Genomic DNA, 11759 nt, shown 5'->3' on the forward strand with positions numbered 1-11759 from the left:
GAGGAGACAATCGGTGGTAGGTCAGTGGAAAAGAAAAGCGGCGCACAGGCGGTGGGCGACAGGCCAGAGGGTGGGTGGGTGGGGGAGCAACACAAAATAGCTAATTAGTCTGACGCGGTGGTCTGGTGTCATGGCATCCGAGGAGATGATGCCTTGACGGGGAGAGCCGGACGAGTTCAAGTGTCTCCTCAGAGCTGACGTTCAGGACGTCGTGCCTGTTGTCTGTGTAAAAAGTGAAATTCTGGGCAAACCGATGAGACAGCTGTTCACAACATGACACATTTATTGCATGTGTTCTTTAAAAGGGGCACGGCATAGTTTTTGGAGAAGAAATTCAAGCTCAGAATTGTAATATTAACGATATTAATGAGGTGATAACACAGCCAGTAACTGAATAAACAAGCTGTCCTCAGAGGAAAAATAAGGTCCCCAGAACACTGAGGTGGCAGGGTCCACCACATATAAACAGAAGTAAATAGGTATGAAACTGTGTCGGGTCAGTTTGTTTATTCAATTCCCTTTAGCACAAAAGCTTTCTGTTTCTCTTCCGATTTAAAATTTCTTCTCCAAAAAAACCCCAAAAACTCCACAGTGCACCTTTAAAAGCTGAGAGAAAATCACAAACGGGGGGGGAAAATGAGAAAAGAAAAAAAATTAGACACTTTACACAGTGCTCCCAGCTTTTCAAAAACCTCTCTCCTTCTCCCTCTCCCTCTCCCTCACACACACACATAAACACATAGGCACAAACACATACACCTCGAAACAAAGGTGCCATTTTACTCAGGAAGGGTCAGCAGTTCTCTCCATCAGACAGGGGCTTGTTCTTGGTCAGAGGCTGCTGCCCAATCTCAGGCCACCCTCCCCTGGCTCCACCGGCCCCCTCTGGCCCCCCTCTAGCCCCCACCACCCCGGAGACAAGCTCCCCATTGTTCCCACACTACTAATAAATGACAGTTCTCCTGTTCAGACAAACTTTAGAGCTCATTCTAAACACACACACACACACACACACACACACACACACACTGTATAAATCGCGCTCTATATGAAAGGACACAACGGCTTCCCTCTCAGGCCTGATATTTCTCATGGAGCTCGTTGAAAGGTTATCCAACAGGATGGATAGATGGAGGGATGTTTTTTTGTTCTCCTGATGAGGTAACGCCGAGGGTGTGATTTATACGTGATTAACTTCCCTGTCGCTTTCCCGAAAACGGTCATGACACCGAGTTCACCTGGAGGTCACTGCTGCTCAGTCGGCGTCGTCACCTGTGTGCAATGTCACACACGCGCGCGCACACACCATACCGAGCCCCGATCAAGGCCAAGGACCCCCGAGGTGGGACTTGAGTTTGGACGTGATATATCACCACTCAAACTAAGCCCATAAACACACCATTAACGCGCTCGACCACAGCAACCTGATCTGTTTACCTTCCCCGCCGTGCTGGGGGACTATCGCCTGAGCGCTGGTGGTGTGTATGTGTGTGTGTGTGTGTGTGTGTGTGTGTGGGGGGGGGGGGGGGGGGGGGGCACACACGATGCACACGTCCAGCTCTGAGCCGTTACATTTCCCCGAGGTTTGTCTCTACGCCGTTTGAGGTCACTTTCCAGCACTTCGGACTTGCACACGAGCGGTTTGGACCTCTTCGGGATCACTGCGGTGTTTCGAAAGCGTGCGTCTGTTTTCCTCTGAGCTGTGTGCGTTACCTTTTACTGTCCGGGTGACACTTTAAAAGAGGTTGTGGAAACTGGTGTGAGGAGCTCAGAAGTTGTTTACCTGACGACAACACAGCGGTTGTTAAGCGACTCTGACCCTGGTGTGTATGTGGCTCTCCGCCGCGGTTCACCACAGGGGTATCACATGACAGCACATCCAACAACACTCAGCCGTTCGAGGAAGCACATTCCTGCTTTTGCTATGCCCAGGAAATAAACAAAAAGCATCCACATATGAGTAGATGTATTTGCGACGCTGACTTGACGACGAGGGGCGTGTGTGTGTGTGTGTGTGTGTGTGTGTGTGTCTGTGTTCATGCCTGACAGCGTGCAGGACAGATGCAGGGCGAGCGAAGGGGTCACGGCGGCAGACATGCTCCCGCTCCGCCGTTCGAAAACGACAAAAGGAGGAGGAGGAAGAAGAAGAGGCAGAAGTTGTGAGAAGAGGAGTAGGAGTAAAAAAAAAAAAAAAAAAAAAAAAAAAAAAAAAAAAGCCCCAGTGTTTAGTCAAGGCCTGCTCACTGACACAAAGTCTGTCTTTGTCTGCCTCCCAGGGTGCCAGATAAAGGAATTCTTGTGTGTCGGGGGCTCTGACCGAGTTTATTTGACACTTCAGCTCCTTTTGTGAAGCAAGTGTCCCACCGTCAATGCTGGCCATGAGAGTCACTTGGCATTAGACAGAGGGTCCCTCTTCAGTGGAGAAAGGGGGTCTTGTTTGGAGAAGATTTTTAATGGAGGGGGTGTGTGGGGGGTTGCTGAGTTAGAAGGGGGGTGGGGGGCCGGGTCGGTCGTTGGTCTGTGCCTTTGCGCTGTGTGCAGACATATAGTGGGGTCTCTGTCCCCCCCTTGCAGCAACAATAGGTGGAATTCTCCAGGAAGAGGAAGGTGGAGGCTTCACCGGGTGCACCCACTATGCACTTATGTCACACATGGTTCCCTGACCTCAAACGGCTCATGAGGGAGTGCACCTGTAGGCTCCAACTCAAATAAAGCATCTGAACATGACGCAGGTTTTTGCTCCGTGCATCAGGTGACAGGTGCCTCACATTGGCACCGACCCCCCCTTCCAGATACACCCTAACCAGAATGGAGACCCCCCCACCTTGTAGAGAGATGTGGGGTGGGCCACACGTTTTTTTCTTTTTTTATACAGCTATGACAGGACACACTGGGCAGTGCAGGTGTGAGTGGCGGCTCGTAAAGAGCGAGGGGCTGTCAGGCAGTGTATAAAAAACAACAACAAAAACCCCACCTCATTTGGGGGTGGAGAGATGCGCGCGTAATGAACCCAAGAGAGGTGAACGGGTGAGGCTGAGTATGTGGCGCAGGTAAGTGGGTGCCAAACACGCCCCCCTCCACGGACACACAACACGCATAATGATAATGGCTGTCCGGAGGAATCCCGAGGGAGAGGAGTGTAACGTGGGAGTGAAGATGTGGCCGAATGTCGGGGACAGAACCTCTGGTCCGGACGGCCACTGTAGGTAGAACCGTTTGTTCATCTAATGTATTCATCTGTTTTCTGAATTAAGTCAACTCATAATAGGGAAGACCAAAAAAATGAAAGACAAATTTATATTCAGCTCGTAAGACTTCAGTGTAGAAGTCTGTTCTCACGTACCTGCCGGATGAGGATGTATGTCATTATCCCCCCAAAACTGTGCAGGAACATCTGCCGAGCATCGCTTTCATATTATAATCCAGGATATTCCCTTTTCCTTGCGCCAAAATCCACCAAGCGATTTTTTTTTCCCCATCAAAAAAAATACAAATCCCTACCATTGGCCACCGGCTGTCTGTGACACCGGCACACACGCGTTAAATATCCCAAGAGACTCGTCTCTCCGCCAAACGGCATGTCCGGCAGAGTAATGGACACCACTCATCCCGTGTGAGGGACAGTGTTTCCTTATATCCAACGGGACGGTTCGCAGCTGGAGTGTTGAATCAATCAGCCGCTGCCATCATCACACTTTTATCAGTACTAATTAAAACATAAATAATAACAATAATGATATCTCCACGTGTGTCAGTGCCGTTATGACAGCAATTTATTCCGCTTCACGCGTCCAAAGAATCCGTGCGTAAAAAAAAACCCAAAAAAACGATTGGCGCTCTGGCCAACACGAGCAGATCGATCAGCGTGATTACTTCCAACAAGAGGTAAAACAAGGTGGTTCCTCCTCGCGGTCCGGTCCGGTTCGGTCCGCTCCCGTCCCGCTGCAGTGATGGTCTCTCTGCAGGAGCTCCGCTGAGTGCTCGTCGTCGCTCGTACGATGCACTCCCGTGAAGAGCCGGAGCCGCACTGAGCCATAGTTGGAGCAGAGCGGCGGAGCACATGCAGCCCTGGGCACGACGTAGGCGCGCGAGGCATGACGGTACATGGAGTTAATTGTTGGAGGCAGCTAAATATTTGAAGACAAGAGATTGGTATCAGATTGGTATCAAACGTGAAAAAAGAAGAATAGGGGGGAAATGCGTGGAATTATTGTTCAAAATAAGTATAATACTTTTGAATACAATTCCCTTAGAAGGTCAAACAGGTTTGAACTCTACTCTTACATTGATTCAACCCTTTTATAAATAGCAAAATATATCATTGTATCATCATGATTATTGTTTTGAAGGAGCACTGTGTTGTTTTGGATAATAACGCATACTCAGAAATGCATTTTTTCCCCCTATGACTGACAATCAAGCAGCTCTCAGAGGAAAATAAGGTCCTAGAAAGGTGGCGGGGTCCGCCAAATAGAAGTCAAACAGTATTAAAGTGTGTTGTCCTCTAAGCTCAGTTTGTTTATTTAGTTTGTCGCGTCATAAAGATCTTTCCCTCCTGATTAACTACGTAGTGCACCTTTAAACTTGTTTCTTCATCATAGGTCCCCTCCCCCCTTTTACACACCTGACTGGGAAGTACAAAAAAAAAAATCTTGCATATTTACAGCAATGCTCATTAAAATGCAAAGTAAAAACAAAAAAAAAAAAGGTAATGCTATTATTATTAGCAGTAGCATTAAGCTGTAACAGTCAGGGAACCTGTTATGTCATGACAACAAGCTGTTAAGAGTCTTGTTGCAATCAATCATCGCGTGTCAGTCGGATGCCAGGTTGCGTGTGAGCCCTGTGTGAGCGGTGCGAGTGAGTAATAATGATCATCTGTCGCTGCGCAGAGATACAGGGATGTCGGTGCCTTGAATCACCTTCCCATGAATGAATCTCTTGTCTTTCTCACCTCACTTTCATGTCCTAACCACCTCCAGGCTTGCTTGTATTTCTGGGATCATAGCTTCCCCTCAACGTCAAAAAAACAAGGACTGGATTTTTCCAGAGGAACGTGGAGCGGCCCCCTGGAAGGAGAAGTCTATTTTAAGATATAATGAATTCTCTCTAATTACAAATGTTTAAACTAAGTGCATTGATTGTGTATCGGTGAGTATGTCAGTTATGTGTATGTCATGTCACTTTGATATAGTTTGGCTGCAACTTAATGGAGACCCGGCATATGTTGGTAAACCACAGGTGAGAAAATTGGTGACACTTTATAATTAGCATCATAAATAAATGATACATTTATAACTAATTCAACTTTAGTCAGTAGTTATTTCACTGCTAATAAACAATTAAATGCTCTATAAACCATTTATTAAGAAAACTGTTTCTTTCAAAGCTAGAACTGATGTTTAGAAGACTTTACATTTGTTAAATAAATAGATTATAAAGCATTTCATTGTCTGTTAACAATCAGCTATTAAATAAAGTTTAATGAACCATATATTTACCATTTATTAATCATGGCTATTAAAACCGTTTTTATTCCGCTTATTGTAAAGTGTGTTTTAATGATGCTTATTATAAAATCTGTGAATGATGCTTATTAAAAGGCGTTTTTGATGATGCTGTGTACAAAGTGTACATTTTATCGTCCTATTAAATCATATCTATTTGGGTAAAGAAGCCAGCTGAAGTGGCTTCCTCCTCCCGAACAATCACAACACTGCTGCCCTGCACTCTGAGCAGGTGAGGCTCTGCTCCGCCTTTTCCTCGACTCCCCGCTTTGGCCGCGCTCCAGTGCAATCCTGGAGTACCTGAATTGCACGCGATTCTGTCAATTGCAGGTACTTGATGGCTTTCTTGTGTGCCGGGGTTGAAAAGTTGCTGGAGCTTTTTTCGCTCACACAGCGTTGCGTGACTAGAGCCGGGGATGAAAACACAAAGACATTGTTTTCAGTGATCAAACCCCCTTTATAGTAACTCAACAGCATTCCTGTCTCGCATTCCTAAGCCACCGCTGCTGTGTGAAGGTTTTTTTTTTTTCTTTTTCTTTTTTCCCTTTGGAGGAAAAAAAAGAAGAAGAAAAAAGAAAAGAAAAGGTTTTAAATTTGTACCTGGTTCACTGTGCTGACCTCGCGTCTCTCACAAAAGTCAACCTGGCCTCTCAGCTCTTTCATTAATAATTAATACCTATAATTAATAATTAATATATCCTCCTGCTTTCACGTCTCAGCCTCACAACAGAGACAAATAAAACGAAAATGCATCGTATCTCAGTGTGCGTACGTGCATGATGCATGCACGCCTGCAGGCCCATCCTGTGGGTGTGTGTGCACAAGCGCCTGCAAGTGTGTGTGCATCCTCCTCCTCCTCCTCCTCCTCCTCCGTATCTCTACTCCCGCCAGTGTGTGTACGTAGGTATGCGCTAATGTGCATACAAATGTTTTCCAGATTGGTGTGACAAGGATAATCATATCCAGAGAGCTTGAAGCCATTCGGAACACAGCTTCCAGAGATCCAGGATCCAGATCAAGGGAGAAACAAAGCTGACTGAGTGACTTTAAGATTCAAATATTGTTCAATTACAGCAGCGCACATATCAAATAAGCGCGGCTGTCAAATGTGTGACGCAGGAATACGAACATGCAAATGTGGAAAAAGATCTCCCCTCCAAAGGGCCCATTCAGGCGGCGCGCTGATCAACCAGGTGGCGGTGAAACAAATCTAATATTTACTGGAAGCGATGACCTCTGCGACTTCTGCTTCCAACATACAAAACATAGAGGGGAGGACAATGGAGTCAGTCATATCTCCAGTGTGTGCTCTGAGAGTGATTAAGACTAGAGGACATTCATTACTGGCCCGGCTCAGACAGAGAGGGGCTTCAGAGCACAGCTCTTGTGTTGGGACTGTTTGGATGTCCTATCCCCTTGTATCTCTTTGACTACCTCCAACACAAGGCTCCATTCAACCAGACTGGGAACAAATGTTTCCTTATGTGCCTCTGAGTGCCCGAGCTCCAGCGACGGAATAGAGAGCGAGAGCCTATGAGACCGAAAAAAAAAAAAAAAAAAAGACAGGGAAGGTTGCAATAATGCAGGCCGCACCGTGGCTATTCAACCACCCAGCCCTTCTTATATAGTATGATGTGAGCTTGTGGTTATTAGGTGGGGGCGACGGGGGCAGTGACATCATGGAAACTGAGGGGTAGATGAGAAATGACAAGTATTTCCCAATAACGGCGTGCCCTTTCCCTGGCATGGGTTTTTGTCCTCCTTATTTTCCCACTTTTCACGGGTGTTATTATTTCTACATCCGCCCCGGGATTTAATTCAGCAAATATCAGCCAGGAAACCTGAGGTTGGATTCCATGTTTGGCGGCTCGTGTACAAGCCAATACGCCGACTTCCTTCAGGTTTCTGGCCTCTGCGTGGGAACCAGGGGGGAAGAGAAGCTAGACGGGGGTCACGGCAAGGTTTCGGAGTGACGTGGGTGATGATTAGTCATGTGAAAGAAAAAAAAAATGTCTTGCTCCTGCGCTATATAATAAGACATAATGTGGCGTGTACCTCTTTTCTATGGAATCACCCGGGATAAAGAGCTAATCCTCTTGTGCTATGAGACTGATAGGGCTGGACTCCTTCCAGCACCTCAGGGAGTCAGATCCTTGCAAGGGGAGGCGCTTTTAAAGGAGTACCATGTAATCAATGACCCCCCCCCCCCCCCCCCCCCGACACACACACACCTCTTCCCTCCCACTATGTTATTCTTAACATACGACTGGAGCTAACTGTTAAGATTTTTTGGGTAAAAAATCCTTCCCTTATCCCCTCGCTCCCTTTGGGCCTTTCCCCTCTCGCCTCGCATTAAGACGTCAAGCTCCAATGGGGGGTTCGAATGTTTACTCAAACATGTTTTCCCACTTAGGGATAAATTAAATGAACTTTTGGCCCGGACCAGGCTGTACAATACCACTGACATGTGCATGACTCATTCCTCCTTCCTTCCTCGTACTCTGGGTAAAAAGGGGGGGGGGGGTTCTTTGGACAAACACATCCTTGCTGGAGACTTGCCGTAGGTGTGACCATGAGAATTTTTTAACCTGCAGGTGCCTCAGGTTTATTGGGCGTCTGTCAAAGAGCACGGACTTCCTCTTTAGAGGCAAGCATATAGTTACATTGCTGAAAAACATAATGTAAGACATTAAAAACAGGTTACACTTTATAATAATCATCATTAATACATGGTAAATACATACATTTAAACTCGAAAAGCTATTTGAAACAATGAAATGCTTCCGAAACTTTTAATCAAGCATCGTAAAGAGTTATAAACATCAATCGTCCCTTATTAGTGTTCGCACAAATAATGTTGATAATGATTTATAAAGCGTTTCATTGACTGTCAAACGTCAAATGACCATTTATGTCATTGATAACCCATGTAGTTTTTTGGAGAAGAAATTCAAACTCAGAATGTTAATGATTATATTTTGAATGAGGTAATAATACAAACTCACGATCTTTTCCATAACTGAATAAACAAGCTGCTCTCAGAGGAGAATAAGGTCTCCAGAAGACTGTTTGAAGCTAGAAAGGTGGCAGGGTCCGCCACATATAAACAGAGAAAACAGTAGAAAGTTGTGTTGTCCTCTGATGTCAGTTTGTTTATTCATTTTATTCAGTCATGAAAACAATGAGAGTTTGTTTATGAAGTTTGTTCAGGCCTGTCAAAGTCATTCTCAAAAGAAACAGGGGCACCATCAGATTAACCCCCAAACTGCTGCCGCATGAAACAATCAGAAGAAGATGGAACAATAACAACTTTGTCATCACGATGCCCGTGTGTTGTGTTGCGGAGATATCTACTGAGGTTTGCGTGCTAACCAGCAAGTCTCGTCCTCTCCCGGTCCTGAGCTCCTATGCTAGCAGCGCAAACACTAATACCCCAAGCTCCCAGCTCGAATCGCTAGCTACGCGGCTAACTGAGCTAACGGCAGCTATAGACAGGTGTCATCTCTTACATATCGCACCTTTGCATTCTAACACATAGCCCCTTTAATATATACTGATAGAGTATGTATTCAAATTTGATTACCTAAGTATTTTCTTTACAGTATGTGAAAATAAATGGTATATTTGTCAATATAAAGCAAATATAACACTTAATATATATTTGAATCCAACAATGTAAGCGCATTTTTACACGTTTATTTCAATACGTGTAAAGATGACACTAAATTCATACATAAACCTGTTTTAACTCTTCATATCAATGCAAAACAAACAAAACTACAAGGTGGAGATATACCGGAAATCATGGAAAAAAGTAGAATGTTAATATATTTGATCGTCATATTATGTCAGACATCAAATGTACCAACAGAAATTCACCAGAATTTGCTGCAGGATAATCCGATGCAGGGATTCGCAGCTTGGCACTCCTCTTTTTTTGTGTGTGTTTTTTTTGGGGGGAAGTGCATTTTGGCCTTGAAAATTCACAAAAGGGCACATATCGAGGTTCAGATTGAGGTTTCATTTCGAAACCTGGAAAAGGTGACGGTAAGGCCGAGGCTTCAAATAAAAGACCTACTGTGAGGAATATCTCTAATCGGCACGTAGGGACTGTATAAGCAAGCTTCTAGGTGTGTGTGTGTGTGTGTGTGTGTGTGTGAGTGATCTCAGTGGCAAGCTGTGTGTAGGCAGCTGGGAGTGTGGCAGGGCTATGCGTGACTAGGAGAAATACACCTGTCTCTGTGCTCAGGTACGGAGGGGGAGCCGGCACGCAGGGGCCTGCCAGCCGAACAATGCTCCCTATTGTACCTGCGCTCCGACTGCAGACGCTCACAGCAGAGGAAGCCCTGAGCTCACTGTGTGTAACCCTCTCTCTCTCTCTCTCTCTCTCTCACCTCGCACAATCACACGACATGCGGAGTCAAATTATTTATAGTACACATATCAGGCTGACCGCACCCGCCCCGGGCTAAATCCCAAGAACTCTGGCTTTTACACGCAAGCTGCCAATCAGAGCCTTGACTGACAGATTTGTCTTCCAATCAAAGCTGGAAAGGAAAATAAGGAGGACAACAGGGATGCGTTCGGTTTTAAAATGTCACGAGAACACCTCGTGTGCACGTCCCTGTGAAGATATTTATCAGAACGCTAGCCTTTTAATATCTGCAGTCCGGAGTTTATCGTGGTGATTAATATTCCCTCCGCAGCTGAACAAACTTACACACACACACACACGCACACACACATATTTCAAAAGGCCTATAATAATAGAGAGACTTTCAATATAATGGGCTTTTGTTAAGTGGTCTATTATCAGACCTGCACCCAGCCTTAGTTTTTTTTTTTTTGTTGTTTTTTTTCCAGGCCCCTTTTTTTGGTTCTCAGCAACATATAAGGCACAGTTGAGATGGAGAGACGAGATACTGTAGATCGTAGAGACAGCGGGGGGACAGACAGTCAGACAGACACCCAAGAGAGAGGGCCGCCTGTCTGTAAATCACTGTCGCTCTCTGCCGTCTCCACAACAAAAGGCCCGCTCTCATTTCGTCTTGATTTGTCGGCCAATTATGATGAAAAATGAACAGGGCAGCCGCAGAGAGGGGGTCCGGGGGAGGGGGAATGCTGAACATCTGCTTTCAGAAGTTTTTCGGGTTCTGGGCCGAGGCTCGGATGGACACAAGCACTCCTTCTGTCAAACATAAACTCCAGCTGTTCCGCAGATGGGGCCCGGGTTATTTGGTTCCATCTTGGTGTATAATGCGTGGCTCCGTGCCTCTTTGATCCCCCCACCCCCCCATTATCTGGGAGTCACGGAAGAAGCCTTTCTTCGTCTCAGTTGTGTGCTTTGAGCAGCATAAAATGCCGTCGTTTAGTTATCTATTCCTGTTAAATTCCTTGACTTGTGTGTGTGTGTGTGTGTGTGTGTGTGTGTAACACCGGCGGTATCTTCCAGGAGTATGTGTGTGTGTGTGTGTGTGAGTGTGTGCTCACTGACTAACGCAATACAGTCTTCATAAAGGTAGTATTGTTAAGTTGCGTGCGAAGCTCATGCTTTAGGCTTTGGGTCCCCGCCCACCCCTGTAAACCACGGCCTTTTTTCCCTCTCCTTTTTTTCCCTTCTACACCTTCCCCTTTCTTTTTGTTACAGGTAAACATTTGATGTCCGCACGCAATCCCCGGAGAGTCTCCTCCCCTTGTTCTCTCCTCGCCTCCCTGGCTTCCACTCAGCGTTACTCACACTCTCTTTCTTTCTCTCTCTCTCTCTCTCTCTATCACACACACACACACACCTCTCTCGCTCGCTCGCTCTGTGCCGTGCACACACAGACATGCTATCCTTCCCTCCCCATTCTTCTGACATTCCTCTCCGCACTGACTCAGCACCTGTTTCCTCTGGAGGTTACTGGGCTTCTATCGCTCTCTAGATGAGTGACGGATTCAGATTTGACTGATTGACTGGAAACTTGCGTCCAGTTTAAGGGTTCAAGTGGCACCTTATTTCCTCTTTTTTCTGGTCCTGGTGCACTTTAAAGCCTCATATATAACATACAAAACCTTGCTTAAGAATCCCAGTTGTAACTTTATGCACATATGACAAATGAAACTTGCAGATGATTTATTTGTTCTAACTTCACTGTCATAGATTCAAAATAATAAAAATTCCCGGTGATTGACGGTAAATGTAAAGTACATGGTTTACCAAGTGCATTCACCATTAGTTATATTAATGGTGAATGCACTTGGTAAACCATA

At 45.7% G+C, this 11759-nt stretch overlaps 1 long non-coding RNA gene across 1 annotated transcript in view; it reads right to left on the reverse strand.

Annotated features, from left to right (window-relative positions):
• Positions 1 to 4051, reverse strand: part of LOC115574769 (uncharacterized) — a 57547-nt gene extending 53496 nt beyond the window's left edge. The window contains exon 1 of the long non-coding RNA XR_003982570.1: positions 3344 to 4051. This is a non-coding gene — a long non-coding RNA (uncharacterized LOC115574769). The remainder of the gene's footprint in view (positions 1 to 3343) is intronic.
• Positions 4052 to 11759: the final 7708 nt, after the last annotated feature.

Source organism: Sparus aurata, chromosome 23 (assembly GCF_900880675.1).
Source record: "Sparus aurata chromosome 23, fSpaAur1.1, whole genome shotgun sequence".
Taxonomy (NCBI): domain Eukaryota; kingdom Metazoa; phylum Chordata; class Actinopteri; order Spariformes; family Sparidae; genus Sparus; species Sparus aurata.